At 43.2% G+C, this 24,042-nt stretch overlaps 1 long non-coding RNA gene across 2 annotated transcripts in view; it reads left to right on the forward strand.

Annotated features, from left to right (window-relative positions):
• LOC108446420 overlaps positions 1 to 24,042 on the forward strand; it is a 28,945-nt gene that overhangs the window by 2,242 nt on the left and 2,661 nt on the right. Inside the window, exons 1-2 of one of the 2 annotated variants that reach the window (XR_001861579.1) lie at positions 12,957 to 13,029; positions 19,002 to 22,521. This is a non-coding gene — a long non-coding RNA (uncharacterized LOC108446420). Of the gene's footprint in view, positions 1 to 12,956; positions 13,030 to 19,001; positions 22,522 to 24,042 lie in introns of those variants that run through there. The other variant, XR_001861580.1, reaches the window with a different exon arrangement.

Here is a 24,042-nt window from a genome sequence, read left to right on the forward strand (position 1 = left end):
GAAGTGGTGGAATCACTGTCCATGGAAGTGTTCAAAATATTTGTAAATGTGACACTTGGGGACATGGTTTAGTGGTGGCCCTGGCAGTGCTGGGTTAATGGCTGGACTCGATGATCTCAGAGGGCTTTTCCAACCTTTATGACCCTGTGATTCTGTAAGCTGAACATACAAGTGGCCATGGAGGGAGTGGTGGGTGTTGCTTTTCCAGCTGAGAACAGAGAGGAGCTGCTGTTCCCTGGGGCTGGGGAGAGCTTCTTCCCATCCCCGTTTTGTTGGCTGATGAACCACAGAGAATTGCATGAACCTTCAAAAAGCCAACCCCAGAGCCCTCCTGCATCTTGGTGCATTGAACAGCTCCCAGCAGAGAGGTGAATTCTGAGCACCAGAACTAAAATGAGAAGAAACCAAAGCCTCCATTCCTCAAACCAGAGCTCTCAGTCCGGAGGTATGTAAGGAGCAGCCTGTTTCTCCTACTGTGAAGGCTGAGGCAGCCCTGGGATAAGGTCTCCACTAACACCATTAAAATATTTTGACAGACTTTAAAGCAAAATTTCTGAAGGGAAAAATTCTTTCTTTCAGGTTAGATCACACAAGTGACAAACATTTTTTCTCAGCTATAAAGCTGAATATTTCCTGTAGTTTTTTGACAGGCAAATTCTATACTGATCATGATAGAATACAAATAGAATAGGTGATAGAATACAAATATCCAGAAACATGTCCAGGCAGACAGATTAGAAAAAAACATGATTTTGAGGGGGGTAATGTACTCAATGGAGAAACTAATGACTGAGCAGAAGAATACCTCAAGAAGAAAGTTTAAAAGCAAATCCTTAACATGGCAGAAACCTTCCAGCCCAGTTTCACACTGGTCAGTGTGCTGGTGGAACACATACCCCATCCCTGCTCCAGCAACATCCTCCCAGATTGCTAATATGAGATTAATTATATCTTTTGGGTCTGATTCCTGCAATTTTTTCAGAGGGGAGCACTAAAGAACTGTAAGTGGACAGGAAATCATTTGTTTGGGAGGTTGGGGTTGGTTTTTGTTTCTGCCTGAAAATCTCTCTGGCAATGTATGAAGTACATTTCCATTGACATTAGCCATTCAGCACATTCTTATGAGATTTCATCTTGCCTTGTGATATTTGCCAGTTTGTTCCATGGAAAACTATTTTGGGGCACATTGTAGTAATACCCAAGAATTCAGAACATGGATTTCAACATCCCCCAGTTGGAAGAATCTTGGTGTGACAGCAGAGCTGTTTTCCAGTCTACACAGTAAGCAGCACTGCTATCCTCCAGGCAACCCTGCATCCAGCCTTGTTCTGAGTCAATGTGCAGAGCAGAACAGACCTCTATGAATTCTGATTTCTCTGAGTGTATTTTCAACTTTTTCCAGTTTCCCATGAAACCCAAAATAAAATAAAAGTACCCAAAAGAAAATAAAAGTGCAAGTGATTTACTGAATCCCTGAGGCATCAACCTTTGGAGACACACCTGAGAAGGGATGAAGAAGCCATCCAAGGATCAGGAGTCAATGCCATGAAATTCAGTATTTTTTGGGAACGAGTCTGAAAAAAACATAGAGCTGAGTACTGAATTTAGCACATTGGGATTTATCAGGGTACAGTCACTGGCACCTGGAGCAGATCCTGGTATGGATATGCCAGGGCAGGACCAGGGCTCTGTGGACTTAGGAATGAGGTGCAGGTGGGCAGCACCCCCCATGTCACCAACACCACCAGAAAGTGACAAAAAAATGTACCTTTTTCAAATCTCTCAGAAGAGACATTGTCTCCTCTGATATCTAAATCTATGAGAGTCAGGCATTCAAATCCTGAGGATTTTCTAATGCCCCACAGTGTATGTGTGTACTTTCTGACCAGACTTTGAATATCTGAAATAACTAAATATTAAGAGCAGGGAAGTAGAATGAATAGAGACATCCTAGCCTCATCAAAATCCCTCCTGTGCCTCTTCTACCCAAGAGCTTTACCACCATATAGCTGCTCTTTTCTTTAAAAAAAAAACTCTGTTCCCATATTTAGGTTCATCTCTTCCTGTGAATCATACTCAGATGATTTTTGAGGACCTTTCATTCTCTCTCTGCCTTACATGTTAATCCAAATCTCCTTTCCTAATTAAAGTTTTATTCTACAAGAGTCTTTAACATTCATTTCTAAGTGGCAAAATCAAATCCAGCTCCTCTTGATAAGGAAAACCCATTCCCGGTTGATTGACAAGTGTAATTAAATACCAATATTTTCTTTTAATTGCTAGATTATTACCAAGACAGCAACTTCAGGGATTATGAGGGATGCACAGGGAAATGACACCTAAAAGCTGAGCTGCACAACTATTTCAGGTTTGCTGCTTTCCCTTTCCCAGAAGGGAGTTTATCTGCTTAATGTTACCTGGAGGAGCAGGGTATGGGCAGGCTCTGAGCTCTGATCACACATGATTAAGGCCATTGACCTTTCTGTGCTTAACTATGGTTGGAAAAGACCTCAAAGGTCATCAAGTCCAACTGTTCCCCCCAGCACTTCCAAGTCCACCACTGACCCATGTCCCCAAGCACCACCTCCACACACGGACATCTATATGGTTAGGATTCCCCTTTCTACTCCCTTCAGCTACAGCCCCACTGAGCTGGCTGGGCCTTGGAGCATTTTCAATTTGCTGAGATACAAGATGTGAGCAGCCAAGCTGTGCCAAGCCTTGGTGTAGATATATCTCTCTTTGCACTGAAAATTGCAATTAATAACCAAGAGAGGGCAGGATGGAAACTGCATTATGATAAACATCCCATCCACGTTCCTGGGGCTTCTCCATATTACAGTGCCCTGCACTGTTGCAATACGGTGTTCATCTCTGGAGAAAGTGGAAAAACCTGCTTATGGGTCTATTGCACCACTGTGTGTGCCAATAACCATTATCTTCCCAAATCGAATGTCTAGAGAAAACAGGGTGGCTGTTACAGGCCAGGGATTCTCTAATTAATTCCAACTTCATTTGCCATGAATCACTGCTTATTTCAGTTGCAGTCTGCAACTGAAACATGTACATATGTGAAGCCTTATTTTCAAGGATTTATTCTTGCCACTGGTTTTAATAAATTATTGGTGAATAGTAGGCAACTACAACTTTTTTTATTTTCCAGGTAGTAGCATTAACTTTGGTAAATTGTCATTACAGAAAATAACCTAACCATAACAAAAGAGGCTAATAGTTTTTTCTTTCAACAATCAACTAAGCCCTTCCCCTGTTGTACCAATCTCATCTGTGAAATATGAGTCAGACCCTGTTTTTTTAAGAAAAATAGAGGAACAGAGCTGATTCACATGAAAAGTATCATGGTAATGATCTTGGTGACAGGATAAAGCCCCGAGAGCCAAGTCAGATAAACTTCCCTAGCAAGACCTTCTGCTGTCCTCCATAAACCAGATAATCTGTGCTCAGATAGGAAAGCTACTAAATAACTCTTTCAAAGAGCAATTTCATCCCAACACTCCTTATCTTGACAGAGATGTTGTCATGATGCCAAATTACTCATCACAGCCTATTAAGATGTCAAAGCTGGAAGTTCTCTTTAATTTGTTTATGCATCTTAGGAAACTGTTTATGGTTTCCCATCTGTTAAAGAAGTACTATTTAATATGTATTAACAGGGCTGTAATTTTCATATGGTCTCTGCCATGGCTTTGGTGGTATGGATGGGTGAGATACATTGAGGTGATTCTGATCACTGATCAAAGAGATGGAGGGCCCTTGATACCTTGCCCAGGCTTCTTTCTGACCAGTCAATTAAAACATCAAGTTTTGATGTTCATTGTTCATGAGTTCACTGGAGCAGGACCAGTACTGATCACTAAAAGCAAAAAAGCTTGGCCGTCTGACAGGTTCAACCCAATATGGGCTGGCAGAGGAAATGTCCAAAAATACCATTCCCTTAAACACAACTGTGAGATCTACATCATTTTTTACACACTTATTTGAAGGACAACTTAACCAGAGATTTTCAGTTATGATTCTCACTGGGCGCCTTCATCAAATTTGCATCAACATTAGTATGTAACTGTGATTAGGTAATTATTTAATCTTTTCTTGATTTTCATAAATGAATTCAATGCTGGCAAACAATTCAGATACTCAAATATTGCAAAACTAAATGGTCTCCTACCCTTCTTCTGAAATCCTAACATGGCCATAACTCTGGGCAGTTTCTTCGTGTTAGTATTACCCACAGCTCAGTCCTCTTTGTCAAGCAAACACCACAGGTCAGAAGTGCTCATGAGAGTATTAAGTCACAAAAGCATAAGATAAAATCAAAATCACTGGCCATCAATAGTTTCTACCAAGGGCAGTAGCACATGCAGTGCAATGTGAGGGATTCCAGCTATAACACTCCCATTAAATTGAACAAAAGACATGAGACTGACTCTCCACATACATCACAGGCCTTATGTTGGTCCAGAGGCTCAAAATTCAGCTTTCAATTCAGGTGATTTATTTTATGATTTATATTCCCCATCCCATAATTCCATTAATGTGCCGTTGTTTTTCTGTTTCATACGCACTCTGGGTTGAGCTGTTGAGTATTTTGGAGTATGAGCATATGTGACATGCTAATGGGATGATCTTCATACAACCAGGCTGCTCTTCCTTTTTTTAACAGATTTGATTATTCCTTCTCCAGTACTTAAAACTTCCTTTTCATTGCCAAGAAGAGATTGGCTTCAGCATCTCAAGATCCTTTTTCTCACCCAACTTTCCCTGTTTCACTGGTTCCTCAGCTGGCACCTGGGGTGGAGGGTCCCAGAGGATCATGCTGGCTCATGGGCAGCTGCGTCCCCCTCCCTCACCACGGAGCCAAACCCACCTTGCAACCTCCAGACGAAGGAAATGTGCACATGTGGATGGGAAGAGGGTTATCCCCACCGAGTGGGATCAAACCTGAGCTCTGGCTCAGTGCTTCGAGCAGTGAGTGTGTGGGAGTGGTATCTGATCTGCTAATTAGGGTCAATTGTTTCATTTCCAACATCCTGTTATTTTACCTGCGTGCTGATTTACTGATGTAAAAATTTGGGTTGGCAGGTGGAGTCTTCCTTGTTGCTGGTAACTGCCAGAAAGCAAGGTGCCTTGTTTCTGGTTTTAAGAGGCTTTTTGCTTTTCTTTCCATGGATACTCTTTTCTTTTTGAATATACTTTCCCCTCCTTGTGGCTTTTTTCTTTGCAATTCCTATATTTTCCTTTTTTTTTTCCCTAATCTCTGACTTTGGAACGTTTCCATATTTGACTGTCACTGGTATTTAAACAATTTCCTAATCTCTAGGATTTCCTTTCTTCTGTAAATCACCTTTAAAAACCCAGCAATCCCTTGTTATTTCCCATTTCATTTTCATTGTTTCATCTATGACAAGCAGCATTCAATCCAGAGAGCATGTAAGACCAATTTCAATTCCTGCATGAAAAAAATCCCAACATTTTTTCAAGGCTGAAGCAGGATTTTTGCCAGAGGGAATATTTGTTCTCTCTATTAACAAGGTGACATGGTGCCAGTTTGGTCTAATTTCATGTGGGGCCAGGAAGGATTCATTGAAATGGCTGCAATATTCATTCAGCATTTCTTTCAGAGAGTGTCCTAAATAAACTGAGAGCTGCGTGATGTCCACGGAGCTGTTTCCTTCCTCCCAGGGATATAGGAGGACTGTGCTTATTCTCACAGGTAGCAACAAAAGAGACCATCTGCTTGGCTATTTTATAATCAGCTTATTTATCTGCATGTGGGCACTGCAGGAGGCTTCAAACCTGCCCCCTGACGCCCATGGCTGGAGGGAAGCCGCGGTGGCTGCGCGTTTTTTGGGGCAGGGACCAGACACCTGGTGGGTTCTTGGGGTGTCCTGTGCAGGGTCAGGAGTTGGACTTCAGTGATCCTTGTGGGTCCCTCCCAATTCTATGTTTCTGTGATTCTGTGGTCTGCCCCTGAGCATGTCCCCATGAGCAGTCCTTTTGGCTGCACTCCAAGCTGCTGTTATTTACACGCATCATGATGTGCAAAAATCCAGCTGAAAGCCAAAAGGGCAACAGGTGGGGCAAGAAATCAGCCAAGTGGGCATTGCACAGGGGAGAGACGAGGGCAATGGGTTCTCTTGGCAATTTGCTGCCTTCAGCCTTCAGAGGTGGAAGGAGTCCAGCAGTGACAGTAATTGCAGTAATCAAAGTAAATCACATCTTGCCACTTGCCTACATGACATTTTTCTCCCTGTACATGGGAACAGAAATGAATTTTCTGGTTGTGTGTGAAGACAACATTTCAAAGATTTTACAGAAGGATTAGTTACACATTTCAGCTTTCAGTGCTGGAAAAGGAAATTCAGGCTTTTTTGTCAAATTTTGAAGAAGGCTGTGGAGAGCATAAGTCAGAGCAAAAATGGACCCCATGTACATCGGATTGGTGATATCCTTAAATGAGCAATTGTGCTTTGAAGTGCAGTAAGAAAATAGAGATTTTTATCTCAATGAAGTAGGAAGATAATTGCACTCAGAAGCTTTAATCAGCATGCTTTGGATTTAAGCAGATAGATACACAGGGCAAATCTGTGAAAGATGAATTATTTATTTTGGGCACACTAAAACTTTGTCTCTTAAAGGTCATCAAACTTTCAACAGAGTTGACAAAGTCTGCTGCATATGTGAATGAGATTAATCTTCTCATTAGTGAGAGGCAACATTTTCTTTTGAACTTGATATGCCTGGTAGGGGAACAAAAAAACCACAGAACCAAATCATTTATGGAAAAGTACAGCTGAAGAGCATCTGTTCATCTTACAGCAGTGGTTCTGCCCAATTGCTCAAAAAAAATTAAACTGGAAACCTTAGAGCAAAATAATATGTTCTCTCCAGCAGGCACAAATATTTGACATATCTATCATTCTTAACAGGATTATAAAATTAAAAGCCACCCCAATCAAGCAGCATTTATCAATTAGTGTGATGTCCCTGTGGTGGCTATGGGATTTTGGTGTCAAAGGCAATAAAAGAGTCATTTACACCCTGTACCAGAAATCAGCAGTGAATAAAGAAGAAAGAAATGCCATCATTCATAATTGACTTCAATGAGACTGCTCACATGGGTGAGCCTGAACGCACGCAGGAACAGCTTAAAATGATTTACCATACTTTGCATTTAAATCAGACATGGGTCAAAACTGGGCTCCCAGCTTGAATTTATCCATCTGGATCCTGATCACTGGGGCCAAATTTTTATTTCTGAGGTTATGTTGCATTTCAGACAGCACAAGATGGTTGTCTGCAGAGGCCTGGGACCACGGTTACACTGCCAGTCCTCCCGGTTGGAATTTCCAGGGGAATTCCACACGAGTGAACTCGATGCGTGCCCATGTGCCAAATGGGTTTATAGGCAAAGGCAACTTAGACTCTTCCAGGCCACCACAGGAAATCAATGGAAAAACTAAAGAAACAAACTGCATTATTAATGGAGATAAATGGTAAGATGAAGGGTCATGCACAGTTAAAATACTGTGTTGTTCCGTGAAGGAGGTCTCCAGTGGGCACACTGTAATATGGGACCACAGACGGGAAAATTGGGCAGCTGAACGTATGTGAATATTAAAACTCAGAGATTCTTGTAGGATAGGAAAAAAGCACTTGAGATCCCAGCAGTCACTCAGATGCCACACTGAGTTAATGACACAGACTTGAGTTGATTTTTACTCTTGGAGCGGGGGCAGGATAAAATTAATAGTTACTTTTGTGACTTTAATAAGAGCACAGAGAGTTCCTTGTGCTCAGCAAACACAAACATTTTAACAATCAATACCTTTTTTTTTATTTAATCAGCCCTACTACCTCAGAGCATGGCATACATGTTTCAGTGTGAGCTTCTCTCTACTCAGGGAAGTATTTGAAGATGCACAAAAGTCCCTTTTTTAGTCAAGAAGTGAGTGAGATAAAAAGCCTCAACCATGAGCCAGCTTGTCTTTCATAAATAGCTGCTTTGTAATAGTTTCTTGAATGTAATTGCACAAAAAATGCTGCAGCAATTTCAAAAACCTGTATCCAACCTAAGTGCTGCCATACAGACAGCTTTGTCTGAAATCCAGCCTTCTAAGAGGAATAGGTCACAGAAGTTTTTGGATTTCAACTTAAATGAAAAGCCCTTGGGCACTTCATTTGCAACAATATGGTTTAGTCAGGGAAAAACCTAATCAAAGAACAGCAACAGCCTGAGCACCCCAGAGCCAGGTCAAGTCAGGCTGGTGTCAGCTTGTGATGGTGTGATGCAGTTTGGGGACTTACACACATTCTGATGACTTAAACTAGCCTCAAAATGACAAAGCTGGGAGAGCTGGAGCATCATTTCCAATGGAAAACTGGTCTGAAAGTTGGATACTGAGCACTCTCCAACCTGGAAATCCCCCAGCTCCATGGCAGGGCATCAGGCAGGGATCTCCCTCACCTCTTACCTGTCCCATGACTATCCAGATCTATTTTCAGCACAAACCTAGCACAGAAATCCTCCAATTCAACTCTGGGATGCTGTGCATCTACCAGGACCACAGCAGTAATTAAAAAAGGGAAAGGTCTGCTGCCTACTGTCCCAGTATGGTGGCTTTTGCATGGTGAGGGCTGAGCAAAGTGAGGCTGTGTTCTGTGCAGGGATTCTCTTTCTCAAGAGAAGATCATAGCCAAACTACCCTGGGAAGAAAAGGGCCTTTGAACAATGTACTTAATAAAATTCTAAATTTAAATTTGAACACACACACAAATCATTTCTGGATGTTTATTTCATTTCACATTGGGAAAATCCCCCTTCCTTTGGTTGGAATTATTACCTTTTAATGGATACCAGAAGATTTACTCACTGACATAATTTCTCCCAGGATTTTTCTTCCTTTGTGTGTCCATAGTGTTTCCCTGTTTTGCTCTTCCCAGGAACATGCCCTGTATTCAGTGGGACAAACAACTTGGTGATTTCTGCAGTTCCCGAAACTTCCAGCCAGGCTGGAGTAGGCAGGGATTTTAGACTGGAGATTAGAACTAAAATAGAGTGACAAACAAAGAAGTAAGAGCTAAATGGTTGATATTATTAGCAATTTCTTTGCTATAAGGCACTGCACATAACAGAGAGTGACTTTATGATTTCTTGGCAGTTTGGAGGTGCCACATTTGGGATGTCTGATGTTCCTCTCTTAGAAAGAAAAGACAAACTGGTGTGAAAATCAGTGGACTGGGGTGACACACAATTCATGATTTCTGGTTGTGTTTTTAGCAGAGGGAAATGTGTCACGTTCCTGGTGTGGGCATGCAGATCCCCCACGTTGGAGAAGACGCTCAGCTCTGGGTAGGGGCTGGGAGCAGGATGCAGTAACACAGTCCCTACGCCAACAAGGGGCTGAGCTGGGAAGCCACACTGACTTAATTTATTGCATGGAGGAGGGTCTGGAAAGTGGAAAATTACCCAAGACTGAACAAAGAGGCTCATCTGTAGCCATGGGGACACACAGAGGGGCCGAGCACCACCCAGGACGACTCAGTCAGAAGGAAGGACACACAGAGGAGCTGCTGTAGAGGGGGAGCTGGCTCTGCTGTCACTGGGGACCCAGCATGGTTAAAGCATGCTGAGCTGGGCAGGGACAGAAACTTCCAGCTGTTCTACAGAGAAGTTATAAGATGTAGGATAAATGTCTTGGACAACCCTAGATGGGTTTGACCCCTATGACTACAATGCGTGCATCTGTAGTGCCATATCTAGGTAGCATAAGGCTGCTCAAATTTACCTCAACCTCACAAATGACAGCTGTGGGGAGCAAAAGCAACCAAGAGAAGCAGAGGCAGATATGGGAAGCCTGGTGTAACAGCCAGGACCTCTTGTTTCCTTTCATTTAAGTGAAGTAACTCTGTTAAATCCCATCCTCACCTGTCTCATGGAACAGAAAGGACAATCCCATTTTCTCTTTAAAAAATAGTCTAATACCTTAACCCTTATCTTGGTGCCCTGGTCAACCCCAACAATGTTATAGGATTTCATTGGGTTGCTGGAACTATTTTATTTGTTACTGGTAAATCAGACTTTGGTTTACCAAAGACTTAGTGCTCCACTTACTACCTGTTACCATCTGTCTGACACAACATTTTTTTAATCAAGAAATTATTTTTAAATCACTTTTTGCTCAAGGCTGTCATTGCTTAAGAGAGGCAGTTTGCAAATACATTGCAGTTACAAACAATTGAAAAGCTGGCAACAGGAGATTAACACTCTATAAAGATGAGTAAATGTTTGGGAACCTGTTAAAATGATAGGAAATGAGGAATTGTGAAGACATGCCCCAGTAGAATCCAGAAATTTGTTCATAGTCTCCTTTCATCCATTTTAGTGAAGCCTCACTGTGTCGTGAACCCTTCTGCACTTGCACAGAGCCCCACTGTGGAGGGAGAAATTAATTTTTATGGAATAGGAACCAATTCCCAGCCCTGCTTTGAAGTCAGCCGCTCTGAGTACATCCACAGAAGCAGCTTCCATGGCCAGCATCCCTGCAAGCCATTAGAGCACTTGGGATCTGGAGATAATCTTCACTGCCCAGACCCACTCCCGGCTTCAGGAAGACTATGCAAACATCATCTGGTTGATTTTATCTACTCATTTTCACTTAAGGGGTGCAAGAAAAGAGGACACCAAAAAAAAGCCTTTCAAAACCTTTCTCTTTTTTGGTGTGGCTACTGTCAGAGCCTTACATAAAACGGTATCAGCCTACATAGAAATCTCAGGCATATATTATATTTTGCATATATGTTATGGAGAACAGCAGCCAAATTTCTACTCTCTGCCAAGCTGATGTAAATCTGATTTTCTGTAACTAAACTGCAGGAGAAAGAAAAATTCTTTGCATGAATGAGCTTTATTTACACAGGCAAATAGTGATAGGACAAGGGGGAACAGTTTTAAACTAAAAGAGGGGAGATTTAGATTAGATGTTAGGAGGAAATTCTTCCCTTTGAGGGTGGAGAGGCTCTGGCCCAGGTTACTCAGAGAAGCTGTGGCTGCCTCATCCCTGAAACTGTCCAAGGCCAGGTTGGATGTGGATTGGGGCAATATGGTTTAGTGGAAGGTGTCCCTGCAGTGCTGCGTGCAGGGGAGAAGGCAGTGCTGTTCCTGGAGCTCCATTTCTAGGAGATACATCCCAAAAGCAGACAAGGAAAGCTGAGGGAAGGGAGGGCACTGCAGCCTGTTCATATCAAAGGGATCTATGAAACTTGGAGACCAACACAAGAACCCCTGCCAGGACTGTGATGTCTCCAAAATGACCAGGGTTAGTTGGCTTAGTCCATAACCCACAACACAGCTCCTTGTCCCGTCTACAAGGCACCAGGATCTCCCCACGGCTTCAGGGAGCCGGCAGCCTGGCTGTCAGAGGAGGTGCATTGGCAGAAGGACCACATTTGAAACATATTTCCTGGAAAATGATGATTCCCAAATGGTCTCAAAAGCCTGGAGAAGCTCCCACTCCCACCTCTCCTGTTCTGACAGTGCTCTCGGGCTTCAGCATGGGCAGCACAGGATGCTGAGCTCCAGTACCTCTTTGCAGGAGCAGGATGATCCCAGGGGAGGAAGCAGGCTGGGGGCAGATCCAAGTGGGGATGTGGGACAGACCAGTGGGACCACACAGCAGAGAAGCCCATGTTTGTAGCACAGCTGCCGAGACGCCTCCTCGCTGCGAAGGTGACAGGGAGGAATCCACAGCAGACACATACATCTTTCTGCTGGAGCATTCCATGTCTTTTCTCAGGCACTGTGACTAATTATGAGAATTTAAAAAACAAAACAAAAAAAATTTCACAGATTTTGCCAGAAGATGTTAGACATAAAACAAAAAAAAGGCAACCTACCAGGGGACAATTCACATGACTGACCAGTAAAACCTGGTAAACAGCTGTGCCTTAGCATCTGTACTGTGGAGTCAGACTCTGCAAAAAGGAGTAAATGACCAGGATAGAAACTGCCAATAGATCCTCTAGTCAAGCCTAGGCCATGCTCCAGGGAAGAAGGAAGCCAAGAGTCAGGCAGGCTCCTCTCCTCTCACAGGACAGAGAGTGGCTCAGGTTGGGATTGGTTAAAAGTGAAATTTCTACCACATCTGTCTAGAAAGGTTTTGAGTACAAATGCAGAGCTTCAAGCTCTCTATGTTCCATCCCCCCTCTGCTGATACCTCCTAGATGGATCATCCTGGTGGGGACGTGGTGTTTTGACCTGCCACTAAAGCCATGGCAAGTGCCTGTAATGTTTTTATCTTAAATTACAGAAATGAATACTGGCATCAGTTTGCTTCTCGCATCTGCCCCTGTAGGCAAGATGGAAGGGAGTCCAACGATGAGCACTTTAAGCAATCCCAGAAGATGCTCCTTACTTGTAGGAAGCTTCATTGCTTCACTGGATCCTGGTCCAATTGCAATCAGTTACAGTTGTTTTTAATTTCTCAATCTGGAGTAATGAGATTAGACTAGATCCTGTGTTCTCAAACCCTTTGGTTGTACAGTGGAAATCTAGACTTCCTTAGCCTGATGGCTCAAAGTCAAAAGACAACCAACTTCTTCATTTACTTTCACAGTTATTAAACCCATCTTATGACAGTTAGGATGTTGCGGTGGCTAAGTCCACTTTACACCCCCCAAGTTGCCTTAAAAGTGGTCTCTCCTTACGACACTGTGCTAGAAGGTTCTCCCTTTGTCTAGATCCTGCTGGTCACTGGCCCTCTCCCCCTCCCATCCCTTTTCCCATTGGCCCCTGTTATGCCATTCAACCTCGCCTCTGCCCCCGAGCCCATTGGTTTTGGATGCTCTGCCCGCCTTTGGGAGTTTTCAGGATAAAAGTGGCTCGGGCTTTCGGTTGTTGTTCTTTCTTGCCTCTGTTGCCTTCGGGGTGTTTGAATTGCATGCCCCCCCGCCTCTGTGTCTCCGGTACGTGCCCAGCCTGTGGCTGTGAGCGGCTGTTCATGACCACCTGCGCAGGTGAGGTTGTGTGCACGCGTAGGTGCCAGGAGAGCGCCGCCTGAGCGCGCCACGAGGGACCCGGCAGGGACAAACGCGGCATCCATCCACCGAAGCCCTCACTTCTTTATTAGGGCAAGACTCCTCAATTTCTAATATTTATGCTTTGTTTTGCTACCAGGAAAATAGAGAAGAGAAGCTCATGGATCACTGGCTCCTACTGCCTTTATTTATAGACTAAGGCAAATACATATTTGCAGAACATACTGATGTGACTAAAAATGATCCATATCTTGCCCTCAAAGGGTTTCTTAATGCTGCCCTGAATGCCTGGATTTTTAGAAAGCCAATTGCAATTCCCACATGCTGAGGCTGCATCCTGGGTGATGCCACGTGTGGGGCAGCAGCATTGCTCCTGCACAGTTGGGATCCCAGGGATGCAGGGACCTTCTCAGTCACATCCCTCACAGCTCTGAGCTTTGCCAACACCTCTTAAAAGAAGGTATTTTTAAGCATCCAAAAGAGGTGAAGGCATATTTAGTCCCCACACACTTCTTTCTCTAATTACAAAAGTAATGAATGCCCTGTCTGTTGAGAATGAAATTACTTTGCTGAAAACTGCACTTTAGGCCTATTTGAGGTGAGATGAATTAATTAAAACACCAAGTAAATCCAAACAACAAACATACACAGAATTCAACCCAAAGTGATCGGAAACAGCCAGTAAATAGCTTCTCATTAGCAGTGGGGAGGTTTTTTCTCAGACTTTTCTGAAATGGTTCTCAAAAATAGATTAATATATTCAAGTAACATATTAATGTTCACTTGGCAGTATTTCTAAAAAGAAGTATGAGTATTTCCAAAATCACCTATGTATTTTTTTCAGCATTTCCTAGAAGAAATAGTTTTAAGGATTTAAGTAAAATAAATAAATATTTCTTTTTCTTTCCTTCTGCAAAGGGAAAAAAAAAAAAGCCTAATCATTTGAAATGCCTGAAAACAATTTTTCAGTAATGTTTTAGATCTTTCAGCTAAAAGGAAAAGTTGCTATATCTTCACTCTGTCTCTCTAGAGAATGTAATTTGATATCGTAGTTTTAAAACGTGGCTGAAGAACAAGCTACTGAGTTTGCCTCAACATCTCAGGTTTCATAAATCAGAGGAGACCCATAAAAAGGGACTCGGTGGTTTGCACAAGCTGTGAATCTGTCCCATTTTTGCTATAAATACGTGCACCGGAATGTCACATACACTTCCACATGCTAATGGCAGTGTCATATTAATGCTGTGAAATCACACTTGTGAGACACAGATTTAAATGTTATTTGGTTAAAAGGATTTTAGAGCAGAGCACGTAAGTTTTGAAGCTTTTTTTTGGCTGAAGGATAAGGAAAATGGACAGCCCTTTACACTTTCATTTGTGACTCCTCTGTCAATAGTGACTGGCTGTGACTTATCACATAATACAGCTGGCAACTTCTCAAACCCCAGTGAAACCAACAGAGAAAATCACCATGAACATTTTGGGGTTGGAATTATGATTTTTGGTAATGAATATTTTAAGCTCCTTTTGTAGCACTCATTCCCAGGGCAGAAATGGATTTAAAAGACAAGCTGGGGATCCTGATGGGCTCTGACATCACTTGAGCTGTCGTGCTCAGCAAAACCATCTAATTACATGAGTTCTAAAGTCCTGAAAAACCTGCAGTTTCCATGGGTTGATCTTAGGTGTTGATGCAAGTCTCTTCTTTAGATCATCTCTTGCTTTGCATTTTTCTGAAGTGCTTTTTGTTGTTCTATATTTTGATGTATTTAATTAATTAATCCACTAAAGTGCTGTCAGCTTCATGTCAGATGGAGCTCTGTTGTTGTGAGATGTGACTCAGTTGTGCTTCTGTGTCCATGAGCAGTGGTCGAGGCTGTCTGGCTGTCCAAATTTTGGCTGGTTTTCGTTATTCCTCTGATCCACTGATATACCTAGAGTGGATCTTGGAGTTGGCCTCTCCCACAGAGTTGCTGATTGCTTTGGTAAACCTGCATTGGCCCCAAAGGAGAGACTGTATCTGATATCTCACAGGCTTTGCCTTCAATCTCTAATTTTACCAACTGTTATGCCATTTTACATCATCATCATTAAGTTCCTTCTTTTATTTTTTTCCCCACTTTGTGGGATTGAAATTAAGCACCTAAATTGATATATGGGCTTTTAAAGGCATGGCCTGATTTTCAGAGACCTAAGTACTGCAATCTCCATTACTTTTCACTTTAGCACTCTGAAAATGAGTGGCCAAGGCCCCTTACTCTGTATTGCTCTCTTGTCTTATTTAGGAGTGAAAGCAATTGAGAAAGGAAATATCTGTCTACTTGCGTAACAAAAACTAGTGCAAGTAACTTCACCATATCTGCACTGATCCTTCCATATTGCATACATAACCCACATTTACCACATTTGCATGGATTTTTCTGTGCCTAAAGCTCTGCACAGCTCCCAAGCCCAGAGCCTGCTTGCTGCAGGTAGGAAATAGTAGGAAAGAGCATTCAGGCTCATGAGCCTGCATGCCCCAGTCCCCCTGATAGCCCAGAGCTATTGCTCTGTCACAACATGTCACCATAAAATAGCAACGGAACGACTGGGAGTGGGCGAGGTGTTTATGTCTTCTGAGCCTCAAACAAGACCAGAAAAAGAAAATGAACTCAAAATAGAGCTTGAGATGCTCCTCCTGCAGAGATGGGAGATGTTCCTCCCTGCAATGTGGGAGTCATCCAAATGTGAGGAAGAGACCCTGCGCAAATCTTTAAGGTTGGAACTAATCTCATGTTTCCACTCCGTAATCTAGGACCATTAAATATTTATACTGTTGGAATAAACACAAAGAAAATTAATACCTGTTCAAATGAAAAGGATCAAGCTAGGATGGATGCTAAAAGCAAAAGAGAACAAAATAATCAAGATGGATTTTCTTTCTCTTTTTATTCTCAGCTCTCCTTCTGCTAATGTGTTATTTCACCCTCAATACCTCCGACAGTACCAGCTGCTTTGATCCCTAAGGCTTATTTGCTCCCTAAGTCAGCAAGTTTGCAATAGCTTAAATAAACTTGGAAAGGTTCAAAGCCCAACAGGAGAGAGAAAACATACTTTTAAAAGACATAAAGTCAGGAAGGCATGTGTTACTTAATGACTTTCCTGGAGGCATTATCTCTTCTTCCCCCACACTCTTCCTCCTCATCTACCTTCCTTCTGTTTCCTGGCTTAAATTAGACTGTAAGATCTTCTGGAAGTGAACACATCCTTCCTATGCAATGGGCCATGATCTTCACTGGAGCCCCTGGTAGTACTGGGACTCATTTTCTATCTGCTGTCAAGGGTACTTTTTTGGTCCATTAACAAATAGCAAAACAAAGAAAGCAAAAAAGACCAGTTTGCACATGATGAATTAATTCCCATCTCCACACTGCTCATTTCTTGTCTCCAGACACTCCTTTTAAAACACAACAGGTATTTTCTGTGCATGCCAGTGTAGTGGACAGGCTGTGGACAATCAGAACAAGTTATGGAAACTGCAAGAACCACTTCTATACACAGAGTAATTTATTACCTGTTGCAATCTGCTGGTGGCAGGATTATGTCTGTCACAGGCTGAAAGGAGGACTGAGGAGGTGCCACACGAGGAGAATATCACACATGTTAGTGTCCTAAAGCTGCAATTGTAAAAAGCAACTGAGTGTAGGTGTGGGGAAGGAGGAACAAAGGCACTAGAGATGAATTGGTTTTCTTTGAATGTAATGAGGGATTTTGTCTGTGACAGCAGTGAGATTAAGGCCATGTTTTACCTTGAGTTGTGGCCCCTTTTCACCCTCTTTTGGATAGTGATGCAAATACTGCACTTCCATATATTGCAGACTTCTGCCCTTCTCCAGGCTTTCTCAGAAGTTGAATGCTGAGGACATAACCAGACAGCTTTGCCAGGCTCCTGGGACTTCAAATGCCTCAAGCAAGGCTGCACAATCTTAAAACACAAATTCTCCAACATTGCCAAACTTAGCAAAATGCCCAGGGAGGGTTAATGCTGTGAGAAAGTCAGGACTAACTTTCCCACTAAATGAAGGGGAAAAAAAAAAGAGTTGAACATTGTGTTTGCTGCCAGTTCTCAAGCCTGGCTTAAGCTGCTGTCCACTTTATCTCCTACCCTGCACACAGTGGCAGAGGGACGGGCCAGGCTGGACTGGTGGCACCAAAATTTATTCCCAGTGTCACCAGTTGGGCAGCAAGATGCCATAATCTCCCCAAGCCCCTCACCAACCTCTGCACAACAGGCTCCACTCTTCTTCCAGAATTTTGGAAATCTGGTAGACATTAAAATAAATTCTACTCATTTTCTCACTAGCAAATCCAGGAAAATTCTTTGTTTCATTTCCTGGCAGAACATGGTTTGTCAAATTATAATTGTTTGCATTTCAAGTAAACTGGTTTTATGGAGAGAGTTTGCTCATATTCCTGAAGGATGATGGCGTCTTCCCGTCTCCTTGTTGCTTGAGGAGAGTGGGGAGTCTATGTCACCTCATCTGGCATCCAGCATTTTGCCACGTAGCCCACACACATTGCTGGCTACTGCTGATTCATTTCAAATATAACTTCTGCTCATCCAGTTTGCATAAAGGAAAAACACTGATGCACAAAGCTTTGGCAGGCAGGGCAGGGAGAGAGACTGGGAGACCAAACACAAAAAGACACAAACCTTTTCAAAATCTACAGAAAATTTGGTGTATTCATATCTATCCCTGCTACACCCACTAAGGGAACAGTCACAAGTCCATCTGAAATCATTACAGTCATGTCCCCATGTGCAACCTGTCAGGGGGTTGGAACTAGGTGATCTTTTAGGTCCTTTCCAACCCAAGCCATTCTATGATTCTATTCACAAGCATCTTTATCAAAACAGCCTCTAATTAACAACCTTCTGCACATAAAAGTCTGTCCAACTCTCTTCTAGAAGCAATTCCTGGAGCTGATCTTAATCCAAAGCCTTCCAGCAGTAGAAAGTTACTGTGTATTAGAACCACATGTAGATCATGTCCAAAAATGGACATGGGAACAGCAAACATTCACATTCAACCAGTAGCCACCAACTTTGTTATAAATATTTATATAGGAAAACAGGCACAAAAACATTGTTTACTGCACAGCAAAGCACTCAAAATTAAAGGGTTTTTTTTTAAGTGCATATATAGCATTTGTTAGCTGAAAATCTGTTCTCGAAGTGACAAATCCTGGGTTTAGTTCCAGTCAGACAGTTTGATTCTCCTGAAGTGAACTCAAGGACTCCACATCTTTGCTAGCAGCAAAAACAAGCTCTCATGGTCCACTCCCAGCAGTGGCCAAGTAAATGCACTAAAGGCTCCCAGCACATCTATTAAGTCAAAATCTGACTGCACAGCTCCAGCTTCACCCAGTCTCATTCTTTGGTTTACACTACATTCACATCACAGTTCTTCAGAGCAGACCAAAAGATCTTCATTGGCTGGACCATACCCTTTCTGATATTTTCATGAGGTGCTGGTGCAGAAAATAATGGTCCAGAACAGAAAAGGAGCCAGAGCCAGCAGACACGTCCCAGCTTGCATATTTTCCATGTGCATTGCACAGCCTGGCTGCTGGAGCCAACTTCTGGGGCAAACACAGCTCCTCGGGATCCTGTTGCTTCTGGTTTGTGCCACAAGTTTTCCCTCAGGCCAGGGCATTTTGGGTGTAGCTGCCTCCCTTCCTTTGCTGCAGGGCAGGAGGAAAAAGCCTGAGGACCCAGCTTCTGATTCCAGATTTGTAACGGAGCTGGAGATCAGTCAGTGGGATGGCAGGAAATGGGCACCACCCCAATGACACAGAGTCAAGAATAAATTATTCCTCATGTCTGTGGGCTTTGTTGGTTTCTCTCTCTTTTTCTCAGTCTGTTGGTGAGATAGAGAACTTTGTAAATTTGTGTTGGGATTTTTTTCCAGGATCCTCAAGGAGAAGAGATTGGGCAGCAGATATGATCAGCCTGCCATCCGTCAACCAACTGAGGGAGACTAAGGATTAGTGATCAACCCACAGATGGACAGTTGTTCCTTGAACCATCAACATTTTTCATCTTTTGTGCAGCAAGATGCTTTGGCAGATCCCAGTTTTACCTCCCCAAGCAAAGGACGTGGTTGCATGCTAAAGCAAGGGGTTGAAGCAGCCTGTCCTGTGGGGACAGGGATGTGCTTACAGTCACAGCCAGGGTGACCTGGACAATGCCCTGGAGAATGAGGTGAATCAAGAAATTAGACTTCAATACCGACAAAATTAATGGAGAAGGGAATATTTTTTAACCCTTCATTCATGACAACACAGTGCTTTTTAATGGATGGGTCTCCCCCTGAACACAGTTCCCAGGAAACAGCCAAATGAACTCAGTGCTTGGAAAGAGAGGGGAGAACACTGATGAACATCTGATCTCACATAGGGACTGGCTAAAACTTTTTTCCAATGGAGAAAACAATGAACTGTAAAGAACATAAAATAAGCTGCAGATGATCAAATCTGGAATATTTCACATTATATGTAGGAGAAAAGGTTTGCTAAAGGATTTAACCTTTCCTTAGTATCCTGTCCTACCTACTTACTTTCTCTATTTCCTTCGGATTTCATAATCTTGATAATTTCCTATTTTGGATGCAAAGAAAGAAATAATAGTCACTTAGGGAAAACTGTATCAAACATGGGAGAGGATTTTTTTCACTTCTGCTGCTTAATAACTTTAGGAATGTGGGTAAAACTATTTCTTTCTCTACTTCTGTTGCATTTTGACACATGTAGATTGCAGAGCTCCATTCGCCCTGTTCCCCAGCATCTTTTTAAACTGCATGAACTTAAGGCAAGCTTTATTTTGAGACACCCCCAAAACAGTGTTGTATGCTGACTGGCATGGGATTAGGTCATGCTTTGAACAGCTCTTGAGACCCTCAAGCCAGAATAATACCACAAATCTGAAGCATCACCAGTCAGTTACCCTTCCTAATCCTGCTGTGAGTGTGGGATTTGGAAGACTTGCGCAGAAAAAACCTTTGAGCATCCAAAAGCAGCATGTAGGAAGGAAAGGAAGAGCAGGAACCCATACAAAGGTAGAAAAGAGAAAAAGAAGCTGATATTTCTTAAAGACAACCAAAAAACCTTTCTTCAGAGGGTATCCAAGAGAAAGGCACCCAAGGAGGCACTGGGCAGGATAGGAGCAAGCCACAGACTGCCTCCTTTCTGTCAGAGGCAGCAGGGCCTGGAAGGAAAGGGAGCCCCTCATAGCATGCTTGGAAGTTAAACCCATAGGATTAATTCCCACCCATGTAAGAACCAGCTCCCTCTCTCTCCTTGCATAACTGTAGGGAGTTTTTCTATCAGAAATACATACTAATCCTCAATATTGCTAGTCAAAGGATGGTCTTAGAGTAAGGAAAGAGCTCAAATTAAACTCGGCTCCCAGCCTAAGCCAAACCTTGGTGCAGAGGGACTACATCCACTGGATGCCACTGCTCAGCCTAACTCCTGGGGACCACCCCCTGTAATCCCCTCAGAGCAAACTCAAAGCTTTATCCCTGTCCCACATGGCTGTGGCCCACCAGCACCCACTGACCGCCCCAAATGCTCCTCACAGACAAAAAGGGGAAGGCTCTTGCGTTCCCCTCCCCACAGATCTTTAGTGGCAGTGGCAGAGTGGGAGCCACAGGGAAGCATTCAGTGTGTGCCTTCAAAGTGAAGTGTACAGTTGCTGGGTAATTCAGTAACTCTTGGCCTGATTCCTGACAAATGTGATCTGGCCAAGTCCTTCCATGGTGGTAACAATATGTTAATGAAAGAATTATATCAACAGCTCTCAGGTTGTCTCCTTTATTTATAGTAGAATCTGGTAATAGACACAATTACAGTAGATTAACTTTGGCATAGCTTCAGCATGAAAACAACATACCAAGGCCAAATTTTACTCCAATATATCTATTGCCCTGCCTGTGTTTCTATTTATTTTGCTTGGACTGACAAACTTTAATTCAAAGAACATAATTACAGCATAACTTGCTGCTAGGTTTTTTCAAGGCTATAGTATTCATTTGAAGGGAAAGTAAGTTTACTTCTCATTGAGTTTAACTATGAAGGTTAATTTTCTTTGAGTTAAAGGAGTTCGGTTTTTGACTTGATTTCTATGCATTTGGGGCAACCAGCACAGCTGTGAAAACATAATTGTTCTTAAAAATTTCGGGATGCTCATCCTCATTTTCAAAATTGCTCGCTCTTTTGTGTGCTTTCCTAATTTCAGCTTGCTGAAGCGGCCGCTGATTAGCAACCACAGGTGCAATCCTTCTGGACTGTTCGCTACCTCCAGCTCGAGCATTTCCAACCACATTCTGCATTGCAGAAAATAGCCTAATTAGAGGCAAAAAGCTGATCTGTTAAAATAGCAGAGGGACCAGCTAGAGAAGCAGGGAGAGTTATTTGCCCCATCAGAGTCAAGGGGAAATTTACCCTTACATCAGCAGGGAGAGGGAGCAGGGAGATGCAGAGGACGTGCAGCTCTGTGGACCCACGGTGTCAGGAGTGAAAGATTGGCAGTAATCTGTTATTTATGAGCCATTAGTATAACTAATAATTGTACAGCAGCAGCATCCCCAGGACCTCACCCCTCTGCAGCCTTGGGACAGGACAGAGGCTTTTCTCTATGAATACACAGGGGTGAATTGATGCCCCCGTGCGGGTGTTGAGGCTTTGGGGGACACACCAGTGAGGCACAGGGCAGTGTCCAGAGCTGTGGCTGTAATGAGCACATAAATCATCCCTAACGACCCCTGAGCCAGCCAGCCTGTGTGGGGGACAGCGAGCTGGCCCATGCTGCTGTGGCTGCTGGAGAAAGGCTTCGGGTTGCAATGAGCACAAACGGCTCTTTCACACGTCTCAGCAGATGTTACTCATTTTCTCCTCATCTGACTTTAAGATTTGGCTCCATTCTTTCCCTGTTCCCAAAGCCTTTCAGTTGTCCTAGAAACCTTTCCTGGCTCGTCCATGGGCAGTGGGCTATCCTGGTGTGGGGCTATCCTGGTTTTCAGCAGGGGCCGGCCCATCTGCAGGCATCCAACTCCTCCGAGTTCTCATCCGGATTGCTTCTGTCTTCCCTGCTGACCCTCGCCTCATCCACTGGCCATTTCCGCTGCTCCACTGCGCATGGTGTTATTCATCAAGGTGCTTGTCCTCCTGCACAGCCACGAGCTCTCCAACATACTTAAGGACATTTGCAAAATTTGGATGGAGGATAGGAATAGCAAGTGGGACCAGATGTTCACTGGGAAAGACTAACACTGCATCTCTGTAACACAGTGTCCAAGGCTCACCCCTGGACCACAGGAGGATGAAGAGCAGCCAGCAGGGACAGTGCAGCTGGTCCTGCAATGGAGATGCACAAGGGCATCATCTGCACAGCCCTGACAGCCACGCAGCTTTGCCTGAACAGTCATCCAGGTGAGTAGGAGTCTGTAATTCACAATTCACTTTCCCATAAACTATCTTTTAATTTCTTCTAAGGATCCCAGGGGGAAAAAAAAAAAAAAAAACCAAACCAAAAAAGCCTCAATAGATGCTTCAAATTTTTTGCCATGTTGATACCTTAAGCTGTATGGCACTTTGTAAAGGGAAAAGTTAATATGAGCAAATTCTTAGAAATGGATTGCTGACAATACATTTGTGTGTGGTTTAGCTCAAATCTATATACCAGTTGTGCACCACACGACATAGGAGTCACTAACCAATCTATAACTCATGAAAAATAACATTCTCTATGGATTCTGCTTGTTATATTAAGCACACAGATCACCCAAAGTCACCTGTCACCACCAGCAGGAACTGACTTAAAATAAATCATCAGTGAGATCTGCTCAGACTGGGAGCTCAGGGTGGGTGGAAGAAGATCTGATTCTTCTTGGTTCAGGGAGCAAATGTTTGCCTGCCTTGGTACTTGGACCCCCCATGCTCCTCATCAGCAAAGGAAGGGGACTTTCCTGGCCTGCAGCATCCCAAGCACATTCTCAGCAATCCACAATTTCACAAGAAGTCTTGAGATGAAAATAAACTCCACAGCATGGTGTGTGCATGGGAAATACAATTAAATGTTAGCACAGAAGGAGGAAACCATCCATACAAAGTACGTGTTTTACTTCAGCTCTTAAGTTCTCCAGAGGCAAACTGAGAAAAGCCCTGGGATCCAAAGTAGTAAAATAAAATCAAACAGAACCACAGTTAATCAATATGTAACTCAAGTTTGCAGCAGAACTTTCACATGGAGGAAGATGCTTACAAAGTCACTTTGTTATTGCTACACTCTTGTATGAATGAGAAAAATACAGCTCAAGAATAGCTTCAGGTAATCAAACCCCAGCTGTTAGAACTAAAAGCTGTGTCCAACCAGTGATTTGTTTTTCTCTGGGAAGAGATCTGTGGTGATCCTCAACACAAGAAATGTGCCCACCAATTACTGGATTTATGAGCAAGCCTCCACGCCATCAGAAACCCTGCAGCCACCAGTGAGGGACAGCACATCCCGCTTTCACCTGTGCCGTATTTTAACAACGAAAACACTCAGCAATACCTTGTGGCTGTCATTTAAAGAAAAGTTGCGAATATTTCACAAGCAGGGTAGTAGATGTTGGCCATACTCCAACCCAGGAGGAGTAGGAATGCATGGAGGGTGAGAAGAGCCACATACAAGTTCAGAAAATTACCATGTGCAAATGTAACTGTTCTGCTCCAAAATCACCAGTTTTTGATGACAACCCTCAGCTCTGCTGTTGCCTACAGAAACTCAAAGAATCATAGAATCATTAAGGTTGGAAAAGACCTCCAAGGTCATTAAATCCAACCTTTGACTGAATACCCCCATGCCCACTAAACCATACAGCAAAGTGCCACATTTACTCATTTTTTTAACACTTTCAGGGATTTTGATTTCACCACTTCCCTGGGCAGCCTCTTCCAGTGTTTAAACAC

This window comes from Corvus brachyrhynchos, unplaced genomic scaffold, assembly GCF_000691975.1.
Source record: "Corvus brachyrhynchos isolate BGI_N302 unplaced genomic scaffold, ASM69197v1 scaffold54, whole genome shotgun sequence".
Lineage (NCBI taxonomy): Eukaryota > Metazoa > Chordata > Aves > Passeriformes > Corvidae > Corvus > Corvus brachyrhynchos.